This window comes from Mesoplodon bidens, assembly GCF_964165515.1.
Source record: "Mesoplodon bidens genome assembly, chromosome: 13".
Classification (NCBI taxonomy): Eukaryota; Metazoa; Chordata; class Mammalia; order Artiodactyla; family Ziphiidae; genus Mesoplodon; species Mesoplodon bidens.
Genome location: NC_138169.1, coordinates 40794253 through 40810647, shown reverse-complemented (window position 1 = coordinate 40810647; position 16395 = coordinate 40794253). Strand labels below are relative to the sequence as shown.

General features: G+C 40.9%; 1 protein-coding gene across 2 annotated transcripts in view; it reads right to left on the bottom strand.

Moving 5' to 3' along the window:
* TTC39C (tetratricopeptide repeat domain 39C) overlaps positions 1-16395 on the bottom strand; it is a 106221-nt gene that overhangs the window by 64043 nt on the left and 25783 nt on the right. The window lies entirely within an intron of this gene.

Sequence of the window (16395 nt, the reverse complement as noted above, 5' to 3'; positions counted from 1 at the left end):
AATTGGACTGATGAAGATTCTGTTTCTTAAAACACTGTGGGAGGAAATGTATACATTTGATTCTCAAAGGAATATTTTTCCATTAAATAAATGGGCATAATTGCAAGAAGACAGTCCCTAACCAAATATGTTTCTTCAAATGTCATTTTATCTCCCATAGTGGCATTTTCCATTTTTCTGAAAATGTTCTAAATTCATATAATGTTGACTTTTCTCCCCTTCAAATGTGTGGGGAGGCTGGACTTTGTATATTAGCAAGGAAATCCGGGGCCATGTGACCCTAATCAGTCCATGGTAATCACCTCATCTCATCGCAGCCCTGAGATCTCAAACCTGAGGACTGAAGAAACAGTCACCTAAATTCACACCGCCTACCCTGACTGCTCTTAAAAGGCCTGTGCCTTTTCTGTGACCCATGCTGTTTTAAAAAATCACAGTCCCAGAGGATCACGGGGGTCAACTTCGTACAATCACCTATCAAGGCATCATTAAATGCTTCTCCAAAAGCCTCACACCATTCCTTCAGAAACAACTTTTGCTAAAAGGACAAGTGATATCCTCTGCTCTGCCTAATATTTCCAAAAATGGGCTTTAAGGAGACTGAACTGATTCAGTATTTCACTTTTCTTTCTAAAAGTAAAGTAAAATAATGTCAACAGAAGAAAAAAGCTAAGTCCATGAAGCCATTCATTGCACCATTATCCAGAATAAGGAAAACCTGAGTTTAAAAAAGCAACTGTCTACATAGAGGAAAAGCTTCATGACATTGGATTTGGCAATGATTTCTTTGCTATGACACCAAAGCACAGGCAACAAAAGTAAAAATAGGTAAGTTGGACTACAGGAAAATAAAACATTTCTGTGCAAGAGACATAATCAACGAAGTGAAAAGGCAACCTATGGAATGGCAGAAAATATTTGCAAATCACACCTGAAAAAAGAGTTAATGTCCAGATTATATAAAGAACTCCTACAACTCAACAAAAAAAGCAAACAACCCGATTAAAAAGTGGGTAAAGGACATGAACAGATATTTCTCCAAAGATGATACACAAGAGCCAATAAGCACATGAAAAGATGCTTAACATCACTAATCATTAGGGAAATGCCAATCAAAACCAAGAGATGCCACATCACACCCATTAGAATGGATACTATCAAAACAGCAGAGGGCTTCCCTGGTGGCGCAGTGGTTGAGAGTCCGTCTGCCTATGCAGGGGACACGGGTTCGTGCCCCGGTCCGGGAAGATCCCACATGCCGCGGAGCGGCTGGGCCCATGAGCCATGGCCGCTGAGCCTGCGCATCCGGACCCTGTGTTCCGCAACGGGAGAGACCACAACAGTGAGAGGCCCACGTACCGCAAAAAAAAAAAAAAAAAAAACACACAAAATAGCAGAAAATACACAAGTGTTGGCAAGGATATGGAGAAATCAGAATCACTGTACACTGTTAGTGGGAATGTAAAATGATGTAGCCACTATGGAAATCAGTATAATGGCTCCACAAAAAAATTAGAAATAGAATTACCATATGACCCAGTAATTCCACTTATGGGTATATACCCAAAAGAACTGAAACCAGGAACTCAAACAGATTTTTGTACACCCATATTCTAGCAGCATTATTCATAATAACCCAAAGGTGGAAGCAACCCGAGTGTCCATCGACGGATAAACGGATAAACAAAACGTGGTGTATATATACAATGAAATATTATTCGGCCTTAAAAAGGTAGGAAATTCTGACACATGCTGCAACATGAATGAACCTTGAGGACATTATGCTAAGCGAAATAAGCCAGTTACAAAAAGAAAAGTACTGTATGATTCCACATGAGGTACCTAGAGCAAACAAATTTAGAAATAGGAAGTAGCGTGGCTGCCAGGGCCTGCAGGGGAGGAGAGAATGAGCTGTTGTTGTTTAAGGGATATAAAGTTTCAGTTTTGCAAGCTGAAAAGAGTTATGGGATGCACACCAACTGTGAATGTACTACACACTCAACTGTACTCCTAACAATGGTTAAGATAGTAAACTTTGTTATGTATATTTTACAATTGAAAATTTTTTGAAAATGGAAAGAAGTCTACAATAGAAAAAAATGACTCATAAAAAAAACAGATGGAGGGCTTCCCTGGTGGCACAGTGGTTGAGAGTCCGCCTGCCGATGCAGGGGATACGGGTTCGTGCCCCGGTCCGGCAAGATCCCAAATGCCGCAGCGGCTGGGCCCGTGAGCCATGGCCGCTGATCCTGCGCGCCCAGAGCCTGTGCTCCGCAACGGGAGAAGCCACAACAGTGAGAGACCCGTGTACTGCAAAAAATAAACAAATAAACAAAAAAAAACCAGATGGAATATTATAACCTAGAAAAATCCCTGACAGAATTTAATATGAAAACAAAAGCTCTGTGTACACTCTGTTCCAATATGTATAGACAATAAAAAAATGAGTATTTGTTGTGAGGGGCAGTAAGATTAAAGGTGATTTTGTTAATGATAAATGTGTGTACACGGTGGAATAAACAGTCACGACTGAAGCTGCACTACTAATCATCATCTCTGCCTCAATAATGTCACCACAGACATTCTCTCTACATTCAGACATCTTTTAGAGAGAAAAGCGCATCATTTAAGTCAATTTACTTGTTCTAAATACTCCCTGTGATTCAGCTGTTGCTTTGCTACAATTTCTCAACAGAATATATCATCCAGCCAATCAAACAGAATAATGGGGCAACTCTATAGCAAAATAGTCAAAGCCTGCTTACGTGGCAGTGAGTTATTCACTTAGCGACTAGCTGTGCCCCGCTGTGGCTCAGAGCACCATTAACAAAAGGCTGGGACTTCCCTGGTGGCGCAGTGGTTGAGAATCTGCCTGCCAATGCAGGGGACACGGGTTCGAGCCCTGGTCTGGGAAGATCCCACATGTCACGGTGCAACTAAGCCCGTGCGCCACAGCTACTGAGCCTGCGCATCTGGAGCCTGCGCGTCTGGAGCCTGTGCTCCGCAACAAGAGAAGGCCGCGACAGTGAGAGGCCCGGCACTGCGATGAAGAGTGGCCCCCGCTCGCCGCAACTAGAGAAAGTCCACGCACAGAAACGAAGACCCAACACAGCCAAAAATAAATAAATAAATAAATAAATAAATAAATAAATTTATATTAAAAAAAAAAGGCTGATAGAGAAATGCCCCAAAAGAAGGAAAGAAAGACACTTAATATATGAGGTTACTCCCCAAACAGTCTGATTTTCCAAAAACAAATGCAAATGATTTGGTCATTGCTTTTTATATTACCCATATAAGCCTTGTAAATAAGATTTTAAATGCATCCCTTTCAAAATAAAAGAGAGGAAGCCAGTAGGACATCAAAAAGAACCACATATTTTCTTGCTATTTGAACTAATTATCTTATTAAAAATTTTGTTTTCATTTTTAATAGTGAAATCTTCCCTCTACCTAGCTAACTCCTCCCTACACTGCTAAGAAAAATAATAAATAAAAAGCTCTATAGTAAGGAGTTTAATAAAACCGGAGTTAAAATCTAAAACATGAAGTCCCTATTACCTAGATTAAGCCTCGAAATGTTTAAATTTCAGGGGATGCCAACCACCTGAATGCAGACCTCACTTGATTTGTACTTGTGGGTCCTGAACGATTGGCTCAATTTTCACTGTCCCGTGTTTCAAGTTCTCTAACTTGGAGTACACTGTGCTATCAACAGGTAAGATGAACGTGATTCTTCTGCAATGACTTCTGTTTTCCAAATATACTGATCTTTTTTTTTAAACACTACTCAGAAATGGGAAACTCTCCCAGTGAGCTACTTGGAGGCTTCAACCCTAATCTGAAGATGTTGCAGCAATAATACAGACTAGGACGTCCGGCCTCCCTGAGCTGAAGAGCATAAAATTCTTCTCACTCACTGACTAAAGAGACGGACAGTTTTCTCTCTCCTCACACCGTGAAAGCAAGGAAGAACAGCAACGTTCTCAGCACCTCGTTCTTGCACCATGCGTTCAACAAACATGGTTAAAGACAGCATCTGCCGCGTGCAGAAAAGGATAAGGGTCCTCAGAAGCGATGAAGGAAAACTCCAGACCATAAGTGTAGAAAGAAAAGTTCCCTACTCCCTCAGATGGTAGCCAAGGAAAGTAAAATGTGAAATTATTTTTCTTGACATAATTTACAATAGTTAAGAATATTTTTCAAAAGGAAAATCTGATTATTCTGAAAGCATCTTAGTTAAAAAGTACTACAAATGCTTCTTTTACGTATTATATACAGCATCCCTAGGTCACATATATGATTGGAGAGCATCAGTGGAATGTCCCCTTTGGAAGCTTGTTACAAACTGGAACATAAAATTCAGTATGTTTTTTCTAGAAAGAATCACTTCCATAGGAATCCCAGTGGATCTATTCACTTAGCATTCACCAAGTATCATCCTCCCAAACAGATTTAAGAGTTAGGTGCCCAGGTCCATGCATGCCACTGCTCCACATCTTCTACTTCTCCATGATAAATTTCCAATTTTAAAGCAGTTTCCCATAGCCCACAGCCACCTCTGAGCCTACAGAGGGAAGGACTGAAGTGTCGAGTTTATCCAAGTCAAATGATTAGGAGAGTGATTAAGAAATCAGGCCCAACAAAAGCAATACAATTTACTATCAGAGAAATAATGGGGGGGGGGGGTTCCAGGCTGCTCTTTGTTTACATCAACAAAGTTATCCAGGAGAAAACTATACTTTTCTTTTAAAAAAAAAACAAAAAAAAAACAGATCTTTAATTTGAAAATCATATACCCAAGTCATAACCAGATAACATTCTGCAGTTTAAAAGAAAGTAAATGAAAAGTGACCTCTTTTATACATGGTATTATAGGAAAAACTCTAATAAGTTGTTTCATTCATCTATACAAAATATATTTGCTGATGATAAAGTATACAGCAGGCACTGTGCTATGCACTGGAGATACAAAGAGAAACACTCATAGCTCTTCATGGAGCCTACACAGTCCAGTTTGGCTGCTAGAAACATTGCAGTCATAAATGGTGACAGAAAGTGGGTAGACGGTCATTTTATTCAAAGTCATCCTCTGTCACCATACTTTTCATGGATGAACGAGGCTTCCTCGAATATTGGATCTGATGAAATCTAACAAGGGCTACTTGCCAACTTTGACTTCCACCTTCTCTTGTGTTTCTTAAAAGAATATATTAATAAGCCTTTAACCACTCTCTATTTCATCTCTATATTTTAAGTCTCTGCAGAGTGCTGTTTGATACTTATATCATTATTCATTTGTTTGAATAAATGAAAGCTCCCCAAGGTTGGGACCCCACCTTTGCCAAGTGCCACTATCCTGACCTCATAGGACAGAACCTAGCAGATAACTGGCCCAATCCACATCTGTCTAATAAACCAACCACCCATCTCCTATGGAGTCTACACTTCATGACACTTCATCTGATGGACCATCCTCCACAGGTTCCAAAAAATTCCCAGAAATGAGATCATCAACTTGAGCCCATTAAAAACTCTGCTTTCACTAAGACAAATAACATGCTTGTTTCCTTGATCAGAAGATAGCAGTGGTGAATTTCATAGAAAGGCTCTATTCTTTTTTTTTTTTTTTGCGGTATGCAGGCCTCCCACTGCTGTGGCCTCTCCCGTCGCAGAGCACAGGCTCCGGGCGCGCAGGCTCAGCGGCCATGGCTCACGGGCCCAGCCGCTCCGCGGCATGTGGGACCCTCCCGGACCGGGGCACGAACCCGTGTCCCCTGCATCGGCAGGCGGACTCTCAACCACTGCGCCACCAGGGAAGCCTGAAAGGCTCTATTCTTACTTTTCAGACACAATTCAAAGTGTGATCCTCAGGCAACGCTTTATCTCAAGGACAGCATGAGTCTAAAAACATGGATCACGGCAGTCATTCAGTTTATGACTTGATTTATGAGTGTTTGCAACAGGTCCAGGGTTTGGACTTGTGTTTATCATGTACCCATCCTTCTTAGGAATTTTAGAGTCTCTAGTGCTCCACCAGCCAGCCCCAGGGGCACCCCACTCAGCTTGGGGGTATCCCCAGGCCAGGAAGGCCACCAGTCCCCAGGGAGTGGTGTGTTCAGCAATGTTTGCACTCACAGCCACTGCAGTGGCTGCTTGCCTTTGTTACATGGACTGCTTGTGATGTGGCCTTGCATCTTATCAGAAAATGACCTTATAATTCACTGCCCGGTGCCAAGAAGCCATGAAAGCCTCTCACTGTACGCAGTGAAGCCATCAGCTTACAGTGGGGACTTCTGGGGGGCAGGCTGAGACTCTGGAACTCCTCCCCACATAGGGGCAGAAGCAGCAGGAGCCTGGGTGGTCTGTCTCTCCCCACAGCTTGAGGTAGGAGTTATCTACAGGTTAATACAACTAATGAGCCCCTCTCCGCACCACTGAAAAAGTAACTGGGCCCTTGAACCTGACTTCCTATGGATAACTGTCGCATGGAAACTTCCTATTCACAACTGTTTCAATGGATGCATTTCTAGGCGTCCCTACATTAAGAATGCATCCCCTGCACATGACAAGATACTCCTGAAAGCCACTGTGGTAATTTAAAATACAGACTGGTTCTACAATAACGTGGCAAAAACAGGACTTCACTTTTTAGGCTCGTCTCTGCTATCCTGCAAAGGAAGAGCTGGCAGATTCAGGGGTATGTCTTAGACTTGGGGTGGAGGGAGATTTGGGAAACTACAGAAGAGAAGTGGTGAACGGGACAGAAGCCACGGAGTGCTCGGCCTGGACCGGGAGGCTGGGGAGCGGAGGGCTACCCTCCCAGAGTCCCAGGTGGGCCTAGCTCCCCTATAGCCAGGCCTGGGAGGAGGGAGATGAGGAAAGACCCAGAAAGCCAAGGAAAACAGTCTGGCCCCAAGTCCCCCATCTTTTAACTTCCAAATGATTACTTGAGTTAGAATTCACTGGTCTAATGAATATGATAGACTATGTAGCATGGTGATATTTAGAAAGTAAAATATCTACATAAAAAGTCTGTCTTGAGACAAAAGCAGGGACAATTTTTTAAAGTTTCCTTTTTTTTTTTCCATTTTTACTCTAACCTACAAAATTTCCAAATCAAGATAAAAACAATGAGAAGGGAGTATCATGCTCTCTTGCCTTGGGCTTTGGCACACAGGGTTCCCTGACCGTCCCTTTCCTCAATGGATCCTGTTAATCCTCCGGGCTTTGGTCCAAAAGGTGCTGGCTCCAGACCACCCTTCCTGGTCCCTCAGGTCAGGCTGGAGCCCTTCTCCGGGCTTGCACTACTCCTTAGCCTTTGCCCTTCAGAATGCTACTCACACATTAGTACTGCTTTTCCCACCGAATGGTACCTAACATGGGGCTTCCACCTAGAATGCCATTCATTTGTTATTGAATAAATGAGTGAGTGACAGAGTAAGTGACAGACTGAGTGACTGAGTGAAGGAGTGACTGAGTGGAGGAGTGAGTGCAAACAAGGAAAAGAATAACTAAAAGAAGGCAGCAAAAGTGGTGTCTGTATGTTGAGTTATGTGAAGGGTGAAACTGTGTATTTCTTTTCGTGTTGTCAAGCTGTTTTACTAAGTGAAGAAATTTATTAAACCATGGCTGGCATACAGAAGGTAAAGTATAAGTATTTACTGAATGAGGGTAACAAGTAATGGATTGGTCTACGCAAGAAAAGCGTAGACCATACCTAAGAAGCTACTGCTGACAACAGGATTAATACTTGCGTAGTCTCTGGAGTATACAAGATGCTTAAAATGATTTCCTGCCTTTATTGTTAGCTCTCCTTAAAACATTGCTCTACAAGTACATATCTTGAACTGTTCACCTTTAGGACTCTAAAAATTATTTATGGTGACATTATAAAGACAGATTCTGAAACTAAGACTCCTTTTATTATTTAATTATAAATTTTCTCTCGAGTTGGCAAAAACCTTAAGAACTATATAATCATGTACTGATATGGTCATATTATAATTGTATTTAATTTTTAACAATTTGAAATTTAAATAATTATATGTGGTTTTCACTAAGAATATAGTCTACAATAGGAAATACAAATCTATTTTTTACCCACATACTTATAGTCAACCAAAGCCCCAAAAGAACTCCCTGTGTTTGAAAAGCCCACTTAAGACAAAACCAAACTCAAAACAGCAATCACTAATACTTCCCATGAAAGTAGTATCTTAAAGATAATTCCTGTGATGATTTTTTTTTTAACAAACAGGATTATAGTGCACAAAAAGAAAGCAAGAAAGCAATGTTTACTCAAATGAAGTTACACTAAAACTAATTGCTATTCCAGAAGAAGAGAGGTAGAAAAAGGTTACCTCTTTTAAACATTTGAATTACATATAAAGTTTTGGTTATCACATCATTCGTTTTAAAACAACAAGTAATTCAAACCAGAATGGCAAAGCCCTTTAATTTCCTACTCATACTGGCATGACTGCCTTCAGGTTGTGTGCAGCCTTGCATAAATGAAAAAGGGCAGTATGTAAAAAGGCCTCATTTGTTTAAGGAAGTCAGAATAGGGTACTTAATTAAATTTAAGAAAATCAATTCACTCTCACAAGCCCTTAACTGCTTGTGCAAATATCTATTATGTCTTACAGTTTATCAAGTACTTCAAAATTGCAACTTTATAACATTTTGCAAAGTACACGTATTTGTTTTCTAAATTCACTGGTTTATTAGCCTCACACAAGTTATTAAACTATAATGCTATATTTTTTATTTCTACTCTAGTAAAGGCACTATCAGAGTACAAAATCATACAAAAAGTAAGAGATAAAACCTATCTACAAGAGATTCTATTCAAAACAGAATGAAAACATTTTTCACCAGATTAAAAATGCTATGCTGATATTTGGGAAAGCTACACGACAGATAAAAACAGGCATAAGAGACTACTACAAGCAACTATATGCCAATAAAATGGACAACCTAGAAGAAATGGACAAATTCTTAGAAAGGTACAATCTTCCAAGACTGAACCAGGAAGAAACAGAAAAACATGAACAGACCAACCACAAGCACTGAAATTGAAACAGTGATTTAAAAACTTCCAACAAACAGAAGTCCAGAACCAGATGGCTTCACGGGCAAGTTCTATCAAACATTTAGAGAAGACTTAACACCTGTCCTTCTGAAACTATTCCAAAAAACTGCAGACGAAAGAACACTCCCAAACTCATTCTATGAGGCCACCATCACCCTGATACCAAAACGAGACAAAGATACCGCGAAAAAAGAAAATTACAGGCCAATATCACTGATGAACGTAGACGCAAAAATCCTCAACAAAATACTAAATATCTGAATCCACCAATACATTAAAAGGATTATACACCATGCATGATCAAGTGGGATTTATCCCAGGGATGCAAGGTTTTTTTTAATATCCACAAACGAATCAGTGTGATACACCACATTAACAAATTGAAGAATAAAAACCATATGATCATCTCAAAAAAAAAAGGCAATGTATCAAATAAACATGGCTAAATTCATAAAATGGTGTTCCATTTTCATACACTTTCTCTCTTCCTCTGTAGGTCCTGTCTCCAATATAGAGCTATTATATTTCATAATGATCTCTTATGATTCCAAATATTAACAGTGGGTGATATTTATTTCCTTCTTCAATCGTTTTATCAAAGTATCAAATAAAGCCTCATATAAGTGAGAGTTTGGTTGGTTTTGCTGTTGTTGTGGTTAAAACACACACAGGCTTTCCTCTCTGTACACCATCTGCCCCTCTGCTACAGGAAGAAATAAAAAAGGAAGAGAGGGAAGGAGGGAGGAAGAGAGGGAAGGAGAAAAGAAACACTACACCATAGTCTAAGACTGATATGGATGATGATTTTTAAGAAAAGTGATATTAACTATAAAGTTGAATACATTTTATAACCATAAAAAATGACTTATGAAAAGAATTCTCAACTTAAGAAAATATAAATCAAAATAAATATACATGAGGAAACACAGGCTGAGAGTCTGTGTAGCTTGATTATGGTCACAGTCAGTTCACAATCACGCTGAGGTTTTAACTCAGGGCCATTTCCTAGCCATTCAACTGTGGGCTTTATTAAACTAATAAGGTTTTCAGCAGAGCAGCATGAATGTCATGCTAAAACTCTATATAATAAGAAGCTGATATTTAGAGACAGCTAAATAGTTCAGTAAATTATGTGACATGAAAGTCAAATAGGTTATTTTAAAACAAAAAGAAAACACATTTAAATGGATTTTTTTTCTGAGGAAGCATAGCTGACATATTACTTTGCCCATATGCACTCAAATACACAACACTTAACAGTGACTGATGGGAATGAAAATTGGTGCAAACCTTTTGGAAAGTTCTAGATTTTTCTATTGATCTTTTAAGAGACTTAAAATTATTTCTAAGAATCTACCTGAAGAAAAATGAAATGCAGAAAATTATTTCTACTCAAAGATGTTCATTATGCTAGAATGAAGACAGACTGTTAGACAGATTGATATATTTACCTAACAAAATATTATTTTACCCCCCAAAAAGTATAAATAAGGAAGTGCTTGCTCCCATGTGTTTGAAAAAGCATGGGCTCTAGGAAATGGCCCTGAGTTAAAACCTCAGCGTGATTGTGAACTGACTGTGACCATAATCAAGCTACACAGACTCTCAGCCTGTGTTTCCTCATTTGAAAATCTGATGTAATTACAGTTGACCCTTGAACAACAGGGCGGGTGAGAGGTGCTGACCCTCTGGTGCAGTCAAAAATCTGAGTACTGCTCTCTCTGCCTCAGAAACAAAGAAATTGATAAATGACTCACTCAAGGGCAAGAAACTAAAAGAGTTTCACTAGAATGAGGACTCAACCCTAGTTCTTTTGATTCAACATACTGTGATCTCTAATTGAACACAAACTTTTCTGCATATTTAAAGATCTGTAAAATGAAAATTCAGGTACTGTATTTATTTTTAAAAACTCATATAAATGGACCCACGTGGGTCAAACCCACATCATTCAAGAGTCAACTGTATACCGCTTTATATGGGTATAACAAGTAAACAGGAAAAGTATCTAAAATGCCTTGTTTGAAGCCTGGCATGCAGTAATCATGCAATAAACCAGTTACTCTATCATAAATGAAAAAGCAGAATACAAAAAAAGTAGTATGTGCAGTATGACAAACTATGCAAAAACATTCACAAAAGGAGCTATTTTGAAATCTTACCTATGGGTAGTGGGAGTAAAGAGTGATTTTTCTTCTTTCTACTTTTCCTTTCCAATTGTCAATAAATAAGCATTTATCTCCTTTACAATCTGAAAAGTTTTCAATTTAATCACCATAAGGCATAGTGTTAAAATGTGCATCTAAAAGTAACATAAAATACTAATATTTAATTAATTTTCATCCATTTACTTACTCAAAATATCACAAATATCTTTTGAGCACCTATATGTGCCAAACACTATTCCAGGCACTGAAATAAGACCCTTTGCACGAAGGTGATGCTCTGGAGTGCGAAGGCTGACAGCGAACAAACGCATATTTATTGCCAAATCATCAATTCTACAGTGGAGCCTATAAGCACTTTTTAAATGGTATTCTTGGCATTTATTACAACCTTTCAGTAAACAAAACTTAATATATCAAAAAAATTTTGTCTGTTTGTTTTTCGGCCACGCTACACAGCATGTGGGATCTTTGTTTCCTGACCAGGGATCAAACCTGGGCCCCCTGCATTGGAAGCTCAGAGCCTTAACCACTGGACGGCCAGGGGAGTCCCATAAAAATGTTATAAGTTGTAAAATTTGTTTTAAAGGTCACAAGAAGACAGCATGCTGGAACAGGGCCTCTCAAGCTTTACCCTGCGTTCAAATCCTGCCTTGTTAAGTAAAATGCAGATTCTCATTCGGGTGGCGTGGGGTGAGGCCTGAGATCGCACATTTTAACAAGCCCCTAAATGATGCTCATGGGCCCCAAATCACATTCTGAGTAGCAAAGTCTTAGAGGCATCGTTAGGATTTTTGCTCCAATGAAGTGGTTTAAGTTGACAATGCTGGCAGACAGGGTCCTGCTAACTAAAATACTCTATATTCTAACGTCAACCTTTTAGAAAGGAAAAATCAAAGACATCGCTAGTACCTCCTCCCAGAAGTAAGGAATTCTTGTATTAACGAAGGCCTGCTTTGCTGAACCAAATTTAAGCTCCCATTCCCAAAAGTATTTCAGTCCTTCCACTACGATGGCCAGCTCCTCGTCCTCTCCTGGCCTCTGAGAGCTGAGGGTCCTGTCTTTCTGTTCCTTCCCTTCCCTGTTCTCTTCACAGCAGCCTCCACCTCAGGCCTCACATCTCATGCTGGCCTCCCCCAGATTCCATTCCACACCAAACTGCCGCAGAAGCCACCTCCCTGAGGATGCTGTAACGTGCCATCTGCCCTGACCAGCGGCCTCTGTCCATCGTGCATCAGAACAAACTCCTGCCACACTGGACCCTCACGGTCCCCCAACTGTCGGGCCCTCACCAGCTTTATGTCTCATTTCTCGGCTCTGGCTCCACACATCTGCAAGCCCTGAACCCCCCTCAATCTGATCGTCTCCTCTCAGCCTGTGCACGTCCTCCCGCCTCTTCTTCATGCTCGATTCCAATCCTGAAGACAATCCAGATTTTTCCATGGTGCCTCTCTGTAACCTGTGCCCACACCATGTCCACAAAAAGAAACCAGAATTCCTAGTTCACGCCATGGCTAGAGCAAACTTGGTTATGAAACACGCACACACGCAAAACTATTTTTTCCGTCAACCTCCATTACAGCCATTTCATTCCCACAGGTGAAAAATCCAACAGCTGGAGGTAAAGAGACTTTTGGCAAGAAGTTAACATGCTGTCCTGACTTGAGATGCTGGACCTCAGAGGTAAATAAGCCTGTGAGGAATTCCTTGAAACACTTTGCAGGTGCAAAACCACGTCTTCAATCCTGAGCCTGCTGTGATCAACTTAATGCCACACACCTCAGATCTTCCTCCCATCGCAAGAGCTCCCCGCAGGTGCACACCTGCATCCCTCCGTGTACCCTTGCTCAGGGACCTCTATGGGCCTAGGGGTTATGGTGCAGGACCAGAAATCATCAGTAAGCTCCGAGAATGAGATGGCATGAAACGCGCAACGGAAATGCCGAATATGGGACAGCATGGAAGGTTCCTCATGTCTGGGGCTTTGTGTAAAGCGGCACAGCCCTAGCAGAGCCTGGCAGGTGTCTGGGACACTCCAGAGCACCTGGCCTCCCACCCCATCACGGGGCCTCGGTGTCTCCGGCCCAGTACCTGCTCAGAAGGCTCGGGTTTTTCCTCCATTCTCTCTCACTTTTCAGTGTGTTGACTAAGTGCTCTATAACGTGCTTCTCTAAATCTTCAGGTCTAAGATGGGGAGGAAGAAAAGCGTATCCCTGAGTAATTTCTGATTCCACTCCTCCTTTCAGCATATGCTGCTTCCGTTGAATTTAAGCTATTTCTATAAATTTTACTTTCTACTCCTCTTAGTTAGCTTCGTAAGTGTCTATCTTTCATACAAGTATGCTGTATAACCCCAGCGAGACGCAAAATTTCCTGAGGAGAGAAACCATGTCTTATTTCCCCCATATAATTTCATTTATTTTATCATCTACATGTGCTACTCTGCAGGCACTGCACACAGGAAGTTTTATGAGAGGCACGGTCCCTGCTCACAGACTCTCCCACAATGCCTCAGTACACAGGTATGGTCAGTACACAACAGGCTAAATGGAAAATCCCTGCGACCTTAAATGCCATTAGGCACACCCCTTACTTATGCTGTTTCAGTATAGAGAGTGTATTTTTGTTTTAGTCTTTTTATGTCTTAAAATTAAAATTACATCACATATATATATATATATATATATATATGAGAGGAGACGCAGTTAAAGAAATATCTATGTGGCCCTGCGAGAGAGATTTGGCAATATATATTAACACTGATTCTTCCAACAAATAATTCCACATCTAGACACATAAAATACCCAGATAATGTTTTTCACGTCAGACATGTATAAAGATGTTCATTAAGCACTGTTAGGGACCCTAAAGAAATGGAACTCACCTAAATAGTTACTGGTAATGAACAAGTACATCATCTACTTATATGATATAAACATTATGCTGAACAGTTAAAAAGATTACATTTGACATATATATCAACATGGGTAGACTTCAAAAATAAAAAAACTGGGTGAAAAAATACAACCTGCAAAGGATCCTCATTATGTACATTTAAAAACACAGACATATATGTTGTTTATGGAGAGAAACGTGCAACAAATGTGTAAATATGAATGGAAAAGACATGCCAACCTGAGGACAGTGGGGAGGGAACCAGGGAAACTGGCAGTGCATTGGAACACAAAGGGGATCTTAACTATATCCGTAATGTCTCATTTCTCTTAAAAAAAAAAAATCTAGGGCCTCCCTGGTGGCGCAGTGGTTGAGAGTCCGCCTGCTGATGCAGGGGATACGGGTTCGTGCCCCGGTCTGGGAGGATCCCATATGCCGCGGAGCGGCTGGGCCCGTGAGCCATGGCCGCTGGGCCTGCGCATCCGGAGCCTGTGCTCCGCAACGGGAGAGGCCACAACAGTGAGAGGCCCACATACCGCAAAAAGAAAAAAAAAAAAAAAAAAAAATCTGGAGTGGTGAGTGAATACAGCAAATGTTAGCATTTGTTAATTCTGAGTATGAAGGACCGCTATAATGTTTATAATAATACTGTACTTTTTGTGTGTTTAAAATATTTAATCATTTAAGAAGAAAAATGATAGTGTGCCCCCATTCAAATTATTAAAAGCTCTGATCTCTCTCCATCGTTAAAACAACTAAAGCAAACCAGGAAAAGACATGAGAGGGAAGAGGTCACTAGGAAATTTCCCGATTACTAGCTATTCCTATCTTAATGACGAAGGTCAATATTGCTGCTGGACCATACATGCATCAGAGAACTTGTTACATCTTATGTTTGCTAGGTCTCTTTTGAGTGGGCACACAGTACTCCTGGGCCGCCCCCTGCACTGTTAACCTACCACTGAGCCACTGGCTGGGTGCCCTGCCACTGCCCAGCCGTCCACCAGAGCTCCACCAAATGCAGGCTCCCTGCAAGGGGAGCCAAGTGTTCTCCAAAGCCAAGCACGTTCTCTTCCTGTGCTAGCTAATCTAGGCTAATCCTGTCATCAAGGGAAAATAACCGAGCTTCTGCTATCATGGACTACATGTGCAGGTTGTTTTAGAAACTACAATTAGCTGTGCTTTTAGCACTGCCAGAAAGTAGGTGGGCTCATTTTGAAGCAGTGATCATTTTCACCGACAGCATTAGTAATCTAAGAAGTTATAAGTTATGAAATGACATATATAAATCTGAATTTCAAAAGGAAACACTTCTACTTGTCTCTAAGAATCCAACAGTCCCTTGGATCCCCCCACTTCTTTTCTTGAATGCGATCCATTTCATTTCACTACTGTATCTAATGAGAAATTCCACTAACACCAGTTTCATGTTAAACTCTCACTGTAGAATGTGTCCTACAAGCTACATTTTTTTGTTTGTTTTTGCGGTACGCGGGCCTCTCACTGTTGTGGCCTCTCTTGCTGCGGAGCACAGGCTCCAGATGCGCAGGCTCAGCGGCCATGGCTCACGGGCCCAGCCGCTCCGCGGCATGTGGGATCTTCCCGGACCGGGGGGCACGAACCCGTGTCCCCTGCATCGGCTGGCGGACTCTCAACCACTGCGCCACCAGGGAAGCCCCACATTTCTTTTTTGTAACTGCTATAAACAGAATCAGAAATTTAGACTGTAGCCCAGGAAAATATGGTACTACCCTCTCAAACTGATGCCTACAATTGTCTTGTTTATATATATGCACACACACAAAATACACACACAGTAGCAACTCAACCGATCTCTACTCACCTACATCTCCAGATTACCCAATATTAGAGGGAGAGAAATAGATGCTCACCTACCAAACACTCCAGCTAGTGGGCTCTTCTCCAGTGTTTACTGAGAGAAGGGCAGTAATTGCACCCAAGCATGTCTGTGCCTGTTCATTTTATTACTGCAATTATCAACTTCATTGTTTACTGTGTAAATAGATGAAATAAGAGTACAAAAAGTGTCGTATATATGAAAAATAATTAAATGCTTTGAAAAGATTGGTACAGGCATATGAACTTTAAAAGCTCCTTTAGGATTAGCGAGCATGAGATGATTGTAAGACCAAGCGCTTCCCCTCAGGGCTCTGCCAATGACTTCACTCTCTGGCTCCTCTTTAAAGACCCTGATGCTCAAAATCACAGGAATGCTTTATA